This window comes from Pan paniscus, chromosome X (assembly GCF_029289425.2).
Source record: "Pan paniscus chromosome X, NHGRI_mPanPan1-v2.0_pri, whole genome shotgun sequence".
Lineage (NCBI taxonomy): Eukaryota > Metazoa > Chordata > Mammalia > Primates > Hominidae > Pan > Pan paniscus.
The window spans coordinates 62828882-62841386 of NC_073272.2; positions in this window are offsets into that span (position 1 = coordinate 62828882).

Consider the following 12505-nt stretch of genomic DNA (forward strand, 5'->3'; position numbering starts at 1 on the left):
CATCAGAGAAGCAATGATAAAATCTCTATTGTGAACAATCAGGCTGATAAACAAGCAAGAGTGACTACTAAGCTACCTCTTTAGGCAGTTTTAGTTGCTAACCTAACTCAGCTGTCTCCACTGTATATGCAGGAATAAACCCAAAGGGCTCTAGAGAAAGGCTTCTCCCATACTTCGGAGGGCTGGCTAAAAAGCCCTAATGGCAAACTTTTGCTCCAAGGAGCCTCACAATGAAAATTTTTAAACAGCTTACACCAATCAACTCATTTAGGGGCTAAAGCCCTCCAAGACTTAATATGGTCACTGTTTATCGGTAAAGGAATAGCATAAACTTTAAGATCCATCTCACAGCCTTGACCCACCTGCTGCCAAACCAATCCTGAAGGGGCCCACAAACTTCCCCCTCTCCTCCAACTCATTCAAAGATTAGGGATCCTACCAGGAGAAGTCTGGCAGCTAGATTTTACACACATGCCTCCATGCAAGGGACTTAAATATTTGATAATCTTTGTAGATACCTTTGCCAGGTGGATAGAAGCCTTTCGCATCAAAACTGAACAGGCATGGCATCAGAAGTCACCACGGCCCTTTTGAACCACATTCTTCCCCATTGTTGGCTCCCTCACTCACTGCAGTCAGACAATAGCGCTGCTTTCATTTCTCAAATAACCCAAGAAGTTGCTAAGACCCTTCAAATCAAATACTAGTTTCAAGCAGCCTGACATCCACAATCCTCTGGAAAGGTAAAAGAGCCAATCAAAGCATAAAAAGGCATCTTACAAAACTGATAAACCCAACAGTCATGGCCAGCTCTGCTCCCTATTGCCCTCTTAAGGTCCCTTATACCCCCAAAATCAGAAACCCATCTCAGCCCATTTGAAGTTCTTTATGGAAGACCCTTCTTACAAACAGACCTCTTGTTAGAGCCAGAAAATCATTATCCCACACAATATGTTATAATTCTTGGACAGACCATTAAAGCCATTAGCCATTACCAAAATCTCCACAGCCCCAAACCCGATCCCTCCTTTTCAGGGAAGATACACTCTAAATTCACACCTGGAGACTGCGTGTGTCTTTAAACTCTCCTGCAGGTCAAAAGGCTGTTAGAACCTGTCTGAACTGGGTGATATCAAGTTATTCTTACTATCCCAACATCTGTAAAGCTCCAAGGTCCCCATGGATCCACCACTCCAGGGGTCAAAGCTGCTCAGGCACCAAATGAAGAGCCCTCCACTACACACAGCTGTGAGCCAATCAGAGCCCTCCATCTGTTTAGACAAAACTCAGACGCTAAGTTGGACTCAGGTTATATTAACCCTAATTCTCAACTCCACCTTAAAGGAGTTTCTTTCTTTCTCTTTTTTACTTGAGACGGAGAGTCTTGCTCTTGTCGCCCAGGCTGGAGTGCAATGGCACGATCTCAGTTCACTGCAACCTCTGCCTCCCTGGTTCAAGTGATTCTCCTGCCTCAGCCTCCTGAGTAGCTGGGATTACAGGTGCCCGCCACCATGCCCAGCTAATGTTTGTATTTTTAGTAGAGACGAGGTTTCACCATGTTGGCCAGGCTGGTCTTGAACTCCTGACCTCAGATGACCCGCCCGCCTCAGCCTCCCAAAGTGCTAGGATTACAGGCATGAACCACCGTGGAAGACCAGGAGTTTCTTTTCCTTACTCCCTTTATTTTCCTTAAAATCAATGAACCTAATTTTTCCTGGCTTCTTAATTGAATCTGTGGGCTGCATCATGGTCATCGTTTTCATTTTTCTGCGCGTTAACTGTCTTCTTCTGTCTGGATGGAATAGCATTCTCCTTTGCCATTAAACTTCATTTTTAAGAATAAGTATTCTAATAACCCCACCATCATACCCTTGCCTGGCCACTGCAGCAACCTCGAGTTTTTGACCTTCCCTTAAGGTTGATGGAAATTAGCCCAATGTCTCTTTTAAATCTTATTGTTAGAGATTACTCTTTTTATTCAATTCTACTACAGGCTCTAAGCAATTATTCAACTGCCTAACTTAGGCAGCTTTACCCTCTTAATATTAATGCTTTCACAAGGGAGGTAGTATATGATTGCTATTTGCAGGAGGACTTCTAGATTACCACCCAGATGAAATTTCTTTATATTTGTTCTAGTAATCTGATATACACCACACCACAATGATGATGAGCTGTGGTACTAAAGTGGTTTTCTAACTATTTTTCTTATACAATTTATAGCCCTTCTCCTTTCCTGTGTCCCTGACTTCACTATATTTTGTCGCTTTTAACTTGTCAGGCTTCATCCTCATTACTTGGATATCTCTACACTTAGTGTTAACACTTACAATGAACTTTACTTTGCCAATCTTCCTGGATTACACCCTACTTGCAGGGGCCCATAAGCTATTAAAGAAACAACATTCTCTGTGTACAAAAGATTGTTGGCTTTGCTTACCCTTAGCCCTCAAATGATATGCTTCTTCACTTTTTTATACTCAGTATTAGATCCATTTTAATACCATCCTGCTCTCCAAATTCCTGTTCCCCCAACTTCCATGGAACCCCAAAAACACATGTGGAATGGTAGCTGCATTCTCTGCCTATTTAAGCCAATACACAACCAAGCTAAAAATAACAACCCCCTCAAAGGACTGGTCCTCTAACCCAAGAGACAACCGTAGACTCAAACACCCTGTTGTAGCCCCCCTTTTTAAATAAGTACAACTTAAACATCAAGCTATTTGCCTTAAAGCAACAGACAACAAACATTACTCCAACCCCACGGGTGATGTTTCTAAGCCCCTTTGCAACTACACCATAAGTATAAATCACACCAACAGAAAATACATATCAAGGGAAAAACATAATATGGTACCAGTTAGAATATCAGGCCCAGCCGATCCCAATGTCCCAAATCTCCAAAATATAAACTCTCACTTCTGTACAGATCACCCCTCTCCAGACACTTGTTCTCACCTAACTACGTGGCAAAATTTAAAGGTTGAAAATTCCCCTAATAATTACCTACAAATTCTCACACTTAGCAACCCCAAATCTCAGATGTCTCCAGGCATACAACACATCCATTTGTTTAGGGAAAACAAAACCCACCCAAATGCAAATTGTAACATCTACACCTTACAACCTCTTACAATTACTACGCTAGCTACTCAATACTTCTTCAGGTCAGAAGGCCGAAACACACTCCATTTCTTCACTGTAACTCTATTCTCTTGCTTTATATCTGAGAGAGCATTCTTCCTTTGCCGAACCAATGCCTATGTTTGTCTTCCAGCCAACCGGGCTGGAACACATACACTAGTTTACTTGGCCCCAGACACCCAAATTGCTCCTTCCAATTAGTCCTTCCCAATCATGCTTTACAGTCCTAGCAGGGCAAAATGGCCAATCCATCTAATTCCCTTACTGCCTGGCACAGGCATTGTCACCGGATTGGGTATGAGAATAAAAGGCATGAGCCTCGCAGTGCATACTTATCATATCCTCTCAATCGAACTTGCCACTGAGCTCAAATGTGTCTCTGAGACCTTGGAAGTCCTCCAAAATCAGGTCGACTCCTTAGCAACAATTGTTCTCCAAAACTGCTGTGGCCTAAATCCGCTTATGGCAGCCCAAGAGGACATATGTTTAGCGTTTGAAGAAGAATGTTGTATTTATGTTAATCAGTCAGAAATACTGTGGGCTCATGTCAAACACCTCAGGGAGCTAGAGGCTGAAATTGAGAAAAAAGTGTCACAAGGATGGTATTAATGGGCATCTACTTGGAGATCGTTGTCCTGGTTGCTCTTATTCCTGGGGCCAAAAACAGGCATTTTATTATTCCTTCTTTTCATCCCTTGCATCCTAAATTTACTACTCAAATTTGTGTCTTATAGAATACAACAAATTCAAACCAAGATATTACTGTAGTGAGGATATTGGCCACTAAAAGAACTCCATAACTCTCCTTTGGATGCAGCAGGTTAAAATTTTAGGCTGCAAATGCTGTTCCCCATTGGTCTCACAACAGCTCTGCCAAATTTAACTCCCAACCCAAGGATTTAGGCCCATGTAATGTCCTAACTGAGTTACAATACTTGATAGAGACAACTCTACACCCCTGGTCAGCAGGAAGCAGTTGGAAGATAAGACCTATATCCACATGCCAAAGGTTTGTCATTGTTACTCTGTGAGGAAGGAAATGTGGCGTCCTAATTAGGAAAAACGAGTCAGGCTGGCAGGAGCAGGTGAAAGCAAAGAGATAAAGCAAATAAGCTATAACTATGCCTTTCTTCCTGCTTCCAGATATATAAACAAAAAGAGGAAGCAGATGAATTGTAGGTCTGTTTTTCTTTATGGCCCAGGACATATAGCCCCCCTGAGCAAATAACATACATAACTCACAAACTTCCTGCTTACCATCAAATTACTCAATTTATTAAACATCCCAGCTGACAGAAGAATGCAAGTTTCCAAGTTCCATTCTACAAAATCCTCAGCAAGCCTTTGTCTCCTGGCAGTCAGCTCCCTCCTACTGATACGGCCCATTGCCTTCTTGCAACGTATTTTCATACTTTCTCTAATAAATCTGCCTTTCACTGCCTACAACTGTCTTGGTAAATTCTGTTTCCCTCATGCCACTGGCCTAGATAGTCATCGCTCACATATAAAAATTAATGGAATACAACTAAAGCAATTTAAATGCCTATATTAGAAGAGAAAAAACAGAAGCACCAAGATGACTGATTAGAAGCAGCTAGTGTGCACTGCTCTCAGGGAGATGAGACAAAGTTGCAAGTAAACACTAGCTGTTCAAGTAGATTGTCCAGAAGGCCAAGCAGGGATTCATGATAGAAGCACTGGTTGCCCTCAGAGAGCAGAGAAGAGCAAGGCAAGACAGCTGCCCACCCAAGTTTGGCACAGAGCCAGGGGAGGCTACTTACCATGGGGAAAGGGTGAGTGACTAAGAGCCCCTGAAGACCCACACTTCTGCCATGGACCTTTGCAATCCTGGGCACAGGAGAACTCTCAAACCTTGCCCATCCCCCTACACCCCATGCCCTCATGCCCACCTCCAGAATGGCACAGTCAACTGTCTGAAGTCTGGGCGGAGCCACCACTCAAGAACACATTGAGCTTCACAGTCCTTGGATCCCTGAGAATCCTGGTACCAGCTGTCATAGCCAGCCAAAACGGGAGGCCAGAGTCTCTCACACGCCCCAGAATAAGGGCTGCAACCATAGTGCTGAGGAGCAGACAGGCTTAGGGCCCTACCTCTGCTGCACCAGGAGGCAAAGCCCAGTGGCCTGTGGTACCAGTGAAGCCATCCCATCCCCACTTCACTACTTTAGCCAGTTGTAGTTCTGCATTTCTCTGAGAGGGAACTCCCAGAGGTAACAGACAAGCCCTCGGCCATTGCAGTTGCTGCGGTAACCACCCTTGCTTCCCCCAGGCTACAGAAGGAACAAACATCTTAATTGCTTTCATGTGCTTACTGCATGCTACAGTTACCCTATGCAGAGGAGGCCAGACTATCTTCTGTGGAAACTCCTGACTCCCCTGCTCTTCTCCCGGCAGGGTTCTCTGGCTTGAGTTTGCAGCACAGCCACCCCACCTTCAGCTGATCATCCCAGATCCAGCAGCAGGTTCTGTAGTTCTCTGAGGTGGAGTTCCCAGAGTCAACTGACAGCTCCTCTGCCATGACACCTTGCCCTTGCTGCCCTTGGGCTGGGGACATAACGAAGAGTCTGATTGTTTTGGTTGCACCATCAGTACACGGCTCTAAGGAGAGGAGGTGAGACTGTCTTTCCCAGGAGCCCCTTTCCCCCTCTGCTCTTTGACAGGCAGGGCCCCCCAGTTTGGGACCAGAACACAGCTTTCCCCTCCCTGGGTAATTACTCCAATCAGCTGTGGCTCTGGATTTCTCTGGGATGGAGCCACACCCACTCAAGTCAACCTGACAGGCCCTCTGCCACTGCCACCACCATAGACCCCACCAGAGTTGCCCCAAGCTGGGGAGGGAACAAAAACACCTGAGCTCACCCCAGGGCTGTGGTTCCCAGCTTGAGAGTGTGGAGCTGAAATATGTCGTTGGTACTCAAGTGAAAAGAGGAGCCTACAATGTCAGATCATGGATAGGAGTGAGTTGCATGGACTCATGGGCTGCCATAGGAGTGGGGCCTGCCTTCTTCCACAAGGGCAGCCCAGAAGAGGTGGGGCCTATAACCATGCTGTGGACTCTGCTTGAGGGATCCCCACATCCTGGAATACCTAACAAAATAAACATGGTCTCAGTGCCAGTGATTGGAGGGTGCACCCTCAAAGCCCAGTAGTGTACCCAGAGAGGAGGTTATCTCTCTCACCACTGCACCAAATACCAGAGCTGAAAACACTATGAACTACAAAGGAGCCATGCACTAAGAGCCTATCTGTTACCAAAAAGCGGTCTCAATCCAGACCCCAAGAGAGGGATCTTGGATCTCAGGCAAGAAAGAATTCAAGGTGAATAGATAAAGTGAAAGCAAATTTATTAAGAAAGTGAAGGAATAAAGAATGGCTATTCCATAGGCAGAGCAGCAGCATGGGCTGATCAACTAAGTATACTTAAAGTTATTTCTTGATTATATGCTAAACAGGGGGTGGATTACTCATGAGTTTTCTGGGAAAGAGGTGGACAATTCCTGGAACTGAGGGTTTCTCCTCTTTTTAGAGAATATAGGGTAACTCTCTAACATTGTCATGGCATTTGTAAATTGTCACGGCACTGGTGGGAGTGTCTTTTAGGATGCTACTGCATTATAATCAGCATATAATGAGCAGTGAGGATGATCAGAGTCGCTGAAGGAGTGTTAAACATGGAATCAAAGGAATGACATCTGCTACCACAAAAACACACTTAAGCACATAAAGCAAGCACTATAAAGCAACCACACAATCAAGTCTACATAACAACCAGCTAACACAATGATAGGATCAAAATCTCACATATCAGTACTAACCCAGAATAATAAATGGGCTAAACACCCCTCTTAAAAGATGTAGAGTGGCGAGCTGGATAAAAGACAGGATGCAACCATTTCTTAGTTTCAAGAGCCCAATCTCACATATAATGACACAACCAGACTCACAGAAAAAGGGTGAAGAAAGATGGACCGTGAAAAAAAAAAAGGAGTTACTATTATTGTATCAGATAAAACATATTTTAAACCAATAAAAAATAAAGACAAAGAAGGAAATGCATAACATTAAGGGGTACAATCCAACAAGAAAACTTACCTGTCCTAAATGTATATTCACCCAACATTTGAGAACCGAGATTTAAAAAGCAAGTTCTTTTTGGTCTACAGAAAGACTTAGACAACCATATAGCAATAGTGGAAGAAATCAACACCCCACTGACAGCATAAGACAGAGGTCATCAAGGTATAAAACTAACAAAGAACTCTAGATTTAATCTTGACACATGACTCATTGGACCTAACAGACATCTGCAGAACACTCCACCCAACAACCACAGAATATACATCCTTTTCATCTGCACACAGAACATATTCTAAGATCAATCACATGCTTGGTCATAAAGCAAGTCTCAATTAATTAAAAAAAGCTGAAATCATACCAAGCACAATCTCAAACAAGGTGCAATAAAAATAGAAATCAGTATCAAGACGGTCTCTCAAAACTACACAAACACATAGAAATTAAGCAACTTCTAAATAGCTCCTGGGTAAATATCAAAATTAAGGCAGAAATTAAAAAATTCTTTGAAACTAATGAAAATATGGAAACAATTTACAAAAATCTCTGAGACACAGCTAAAGCAGCATTAAGAGGAATGTTTATAGTGCTAAGCACATTCATCAAGAAGTTAGAAATATGCAAATTAACAGTCTAACTTTGCACCTATAGGAATTTTTTTTATTATACTTTAAGTTTTAGGGCACACGTGCACAACATGCAGGTGTGTTACATATGTATACATGCGCCATGTTGGTGTGCTGCACCCATTCACTCATCATTTAATATTAGGTATATCCCCTAATGCTATCCCTCCCCCCTCCCCCCACCCCACAACAGTCCCCAGTGTGTGATGTTCCCCTTCCTGTGTCCATGTGTTCTCATTGTTCAATTCCCACCTATGAGTGAGAACATGCAGTGTTTGTTTTTTTCTCCTTGCGATAGTTTGCTGAGAATGATGGTTTCCAGCTTCATCCATGTCCCTACAAAGGACATGAACACATCATTTTTTATGGCTGCATAGTATTCCATGGTGTATATGTGCCACATTTTCTTAATCCACCCTATAATTGATGGATATTTGGGTTTGTTCCAAGTCTTTGCTATTGTGAATAGTGCCGCAATAAACATACTTGTGCGTGTGTCTTTATACCAGCATGATTTATAATCCTTTTGGAATACACCCAGTAATGGGATGGCTGGGTCAAAGGATATTTCTAGTTCTAGATCCCTGAGGAATCGCCACACTGACTTCCACAATGGTTGAACGAGTTTACAGTCCCACCAACAGTGTAAAAGTGTTCCTATTTCTCCACCTCCTCTCCAGCACCTGTTGTTTCCTGACTTTTCAATGATCGCCATTCTAACTGGAGTGAGATGGTATCCCATGGTGGTTTTGATTTGCGTTTCTCTGATGGCCAGTGATGACGAGCATTTTTTCATGTGTCTTTTGGCTGCATAAATATCTTCTTTTGAGAAGTGTCTGTTCATATCCTTTGCCCACTTATTGATGGGGTTGTTTGACGTTTTCTTGTAAATTTGTTTGAGTTCATTGTAGATTCTGGATATTAGCCCTTTGTCAGATGAGTACATTGCAAAAATTTTCTCCCATTCTGTAGGTTGCCTGTTCACTCTGATGGTAGTTTCTTTTGCTGTGCAGAAGCTCTTGAGTTTAATTAGATCCCATTTGTCAATTTTGGCTTTTGTCGCCATTGCTTTTGGTGTTTTAGACTTGAAGTCCTTCCCCATGCGTATGTCCTGAATGTTATTGCCTAGGTTTTCTTCCAGGGTTTTTATGGTTTTAGGTCTAACACTTAAGTCTTTAATCCATCTTGAATTAATTTTTGTATAAGGTGTAAGGAAGGGATCCAGTTTCAGCTTTCTACATATGGCTAGCCAGTTTTCCCAGCACCACTTATGAAATAGGGAATCCTTTCCCCATTTCTTGTTTTTTTCAGATTTGTCAAAGATTAGATAGTTGTAGATATGTGGAATTATTTCTGAGGGCTCTGTTCTGTTCCATTGGTCTATCACTCTGTTTTGGTACCAGTACTGTGCTATTTTGGTTACTGTACCCTTGTAGTATGGTTTGAAGTCAGGTAGTGTGATGCCTCCAGCTTTGTTCTTTTGGCTTAAGATTGACATGGCAATGCAGGCTCTTGTTTGATTCCATATGAACCTTAAAGTAGTTTTTTCCAATTCTGTGAAGAAAGTCATTGGTAGCTTGATGGGGATGGCATTGAATATATAAATTATCTTGGGCAGTATGGCCATTTTAACGATATTGATTCTTCCTACCCATGAGCATGGAATGTTCTTCCATTTCTTTGTATCCTCTTTGATTTCATTGAGCAGTGGTTTGTAGTTGTCCTTGAAGAAGTGCTTCACGTCCCTTGTAAGTTGGATTCCTAGGTATTTTATTCTCTTTGAAGCAATTGTGAATGGGAGTTCACTCATGATTTGGCTCTCTGTTTGTCTGTTATTGGTGTATAAGAATGCTTGTGATTTTTGCACATTGATTTTATATCCTGAGACTTTGCTGAAGTTGCTTATCAGCTTAAGGAGATTTTGGGCTGAGATGATGGGGTTTTCTAGATACACAATCATGTCGTCTGCAAACGGACAATTTGACTTCTTTTCCTAACTGAATACCCTTTATTTCCTTCTCCTGCCTGATTGCCCTGGCCAGAACTTCCAACACTACGCTGAATAGGAGTGGTGAGAGAGGGCATCCCTGTCTTGTGCCAGTATTCAAAGGGAATGCTTCCAGTTTTTGCCCATTCAGTATGATATTGGCTGTGCATTTGGCATAGATAGCTCTTATTATTTTCAGATATGTCCCATCAATACCTAATTTATCGAGAGTTTTTAGCATGAAGCGTTGTTGAATTTTGCCAAAGGACTTTTCTGCATCTACTGAGATAATCATGTGGTTTTTGTCTTGGTTCTGTTTATATGCTGGATTACGTTTATTGATTTGTGTATGTTGAACCAGCCTTGCATCCCAGGGATGAAGCCCACTTGATCATGGTGGATAAGCTTTTTGATGTGCTGCTGGATTCGGTTTGCTAGTATTTTATTGAGGACTTTTGTAGCAATGTTCATCAGGGACATTGATCTAAAATTCTCTTTTTTTGTTGTGTCTCTGCCAGGCTTTGGTATCAGGATGATGCTGGCCTCATAAAACGACTTAGGGAGGATTCCCTCTTTTTCTATTGATTGGAATAGTTTCAGAAGGAATGGTACCAGTTCCTCCTTGTACCTCTGGTAGAATTTGGCTGTGAATCCATCTGGTCCTGGACTTTTTTTGGTTGGTAAGCTATTAATTATTGCCTTAATTTCAGAGCCTGTTATTGGCTTATTCAGGGATTCAACTTCTTCCTGGTTTAGTCTTGGGAGGGTGTATGTGTCGAGGAATTTATCCATTTCCTCTAGATTTTCTAGTTTATTTGCATAGAGGTGTTTATAGTATTCTCTGATGATTCTGATTCTTCTCTCTTTTCTTCTTTATTAGTCTTGCTAGCGGTCTATCAATTTTGTTGATCTTTTCAAAAAACCAGCTCCTGGATTCATTGATTTCTTGAAGGGTTTTTTGTGTCTTTATTTCCTTCAGTTATGCTCTGATCTTAGTTATTTCTTTCCTTCTGCTGGCTTTTGAATGTGTTTGCTCTTGCTTCTCTAGTTCTTTTAATTGTGATGTTAGGGTGTCAATTTTAGATCTTTCCTGCTTTCTCTTGTGGGCATTTAGTGCTATAAATTTCCCTCTACACACTGCTTTGAATGTGTCCCAGAGATTCTGGTATGTTGTGTCTTTGTTCTCCTTGGTTTCAAAGAACATCTTTATTTCTGCCTTCATTTCGTTATGTACCCGGTAGTCATTCAGGAGCAGGTTGTTCAGTTTCCATGTAGTTGAGCGGTTTTGAGTGAGTTTCTTTATCCTGAGTTCTAGTTGGATTGCACTGTGGTCTGAGAGATAGTTTGTTATAATTTCTGTTCTTTTACATTTGCTGAGGAGTGCTTTACTTCCAACTATGTGGTCAATTTTGGAATAAGTGTGGTGTGGTGCTGAAAAGAATGTATATTCTGTTGATTTGGGGTGGAGAGTTCTGTAGATGTCTACTAGGTCTGCTTGGTGCAGAGCTGAGTTCAATTCCTGTATATCCTTGTTAACTTTCTGTCTCGTTGATCTGTCTAATGTTGACAGTGGGGTGTTAAAGTCTCCCATTATTATTGTGTGGCAGTCTGTCTCTTTGTAGGTCCCTGAGGACTTGCTTTATGAATCTGGGTGCTCCTGTATTGGGTGCATATATATTTAGGAGAGTCAGCCCTTCTTGTTGAATTGATCCCTTTACCATTATGTAATGGCCTTCTTTGTCTCTTTTGATCTTTGTTGGTTTAAAGTATCTTTTATCTGAGACTAGGATTGCAACCCCTGCCTTTTTTTGTTTTCCATTTCTTGGCAGATCTTCCTCCATCCTTTTATTTTGAGCCTATGTGTGTCTCTGCACGTGAGATGGGTTTCGTGAATACAGCACACTGATGGGTCTTGACTCTTTATCCAATTTGCCAGTCTGTGTCTTTTAATTGGAGCATTTAGCCCATTTACATTTAAGGTTAATATTGCTATGTGTGTATCTTATCCTGTCATTATGATGTTAGCTGGTTATTTTGCTCGTTAGTTGATGCAGTTTCTTCCTCGTCTTGATGATCTTTACAATTTGGGATGTTTTTGTAGGGGCTGGTACTGGTTGTTCCTTTCCATGTTTAGTGCTTCCTTCAGGAGCTCTTTTAGGGCAGGCCTGCTGGTGACAAAATCTCTCAGCATTTGCTTGTCTGTAAAGGATTTTATTTCTCCTTCGCTTATGAAGCTTAGTTTGGCTGGATATGAAATTCTGGGTTGAAAATTCTTTTCTTTAAAAATGTTGAATATTGGCCCCAACTCTCTTCTGGCTTGTAGAGTTTCTGCCAAGAGATCAGCTGTTAGTCTGATGGGCTTCCCTTTGTGGGTAACCTGACCTTTCTCTCTGGATGCCCTTAACATTTTTTCCTGCATTTCAACTTTGGTGAATCTGACAATTTTTTGTCTTGGAATTGCTCTTCTCGAGGAGTATCTTTGTGGCGTTCTCTGTATTTCCTGAATTTGAATGTTGGCCTGCCTTGCTAGATTGGGGAAGTTCTCCTGGATAATATCCTGCAGAGTGTTTTCCAACTTGGTTCCATTCTCCCTGTCACTTTCAGGTACACCAATCAGACATAGATTTGGTCTTTTCATGTAATCCCAGAT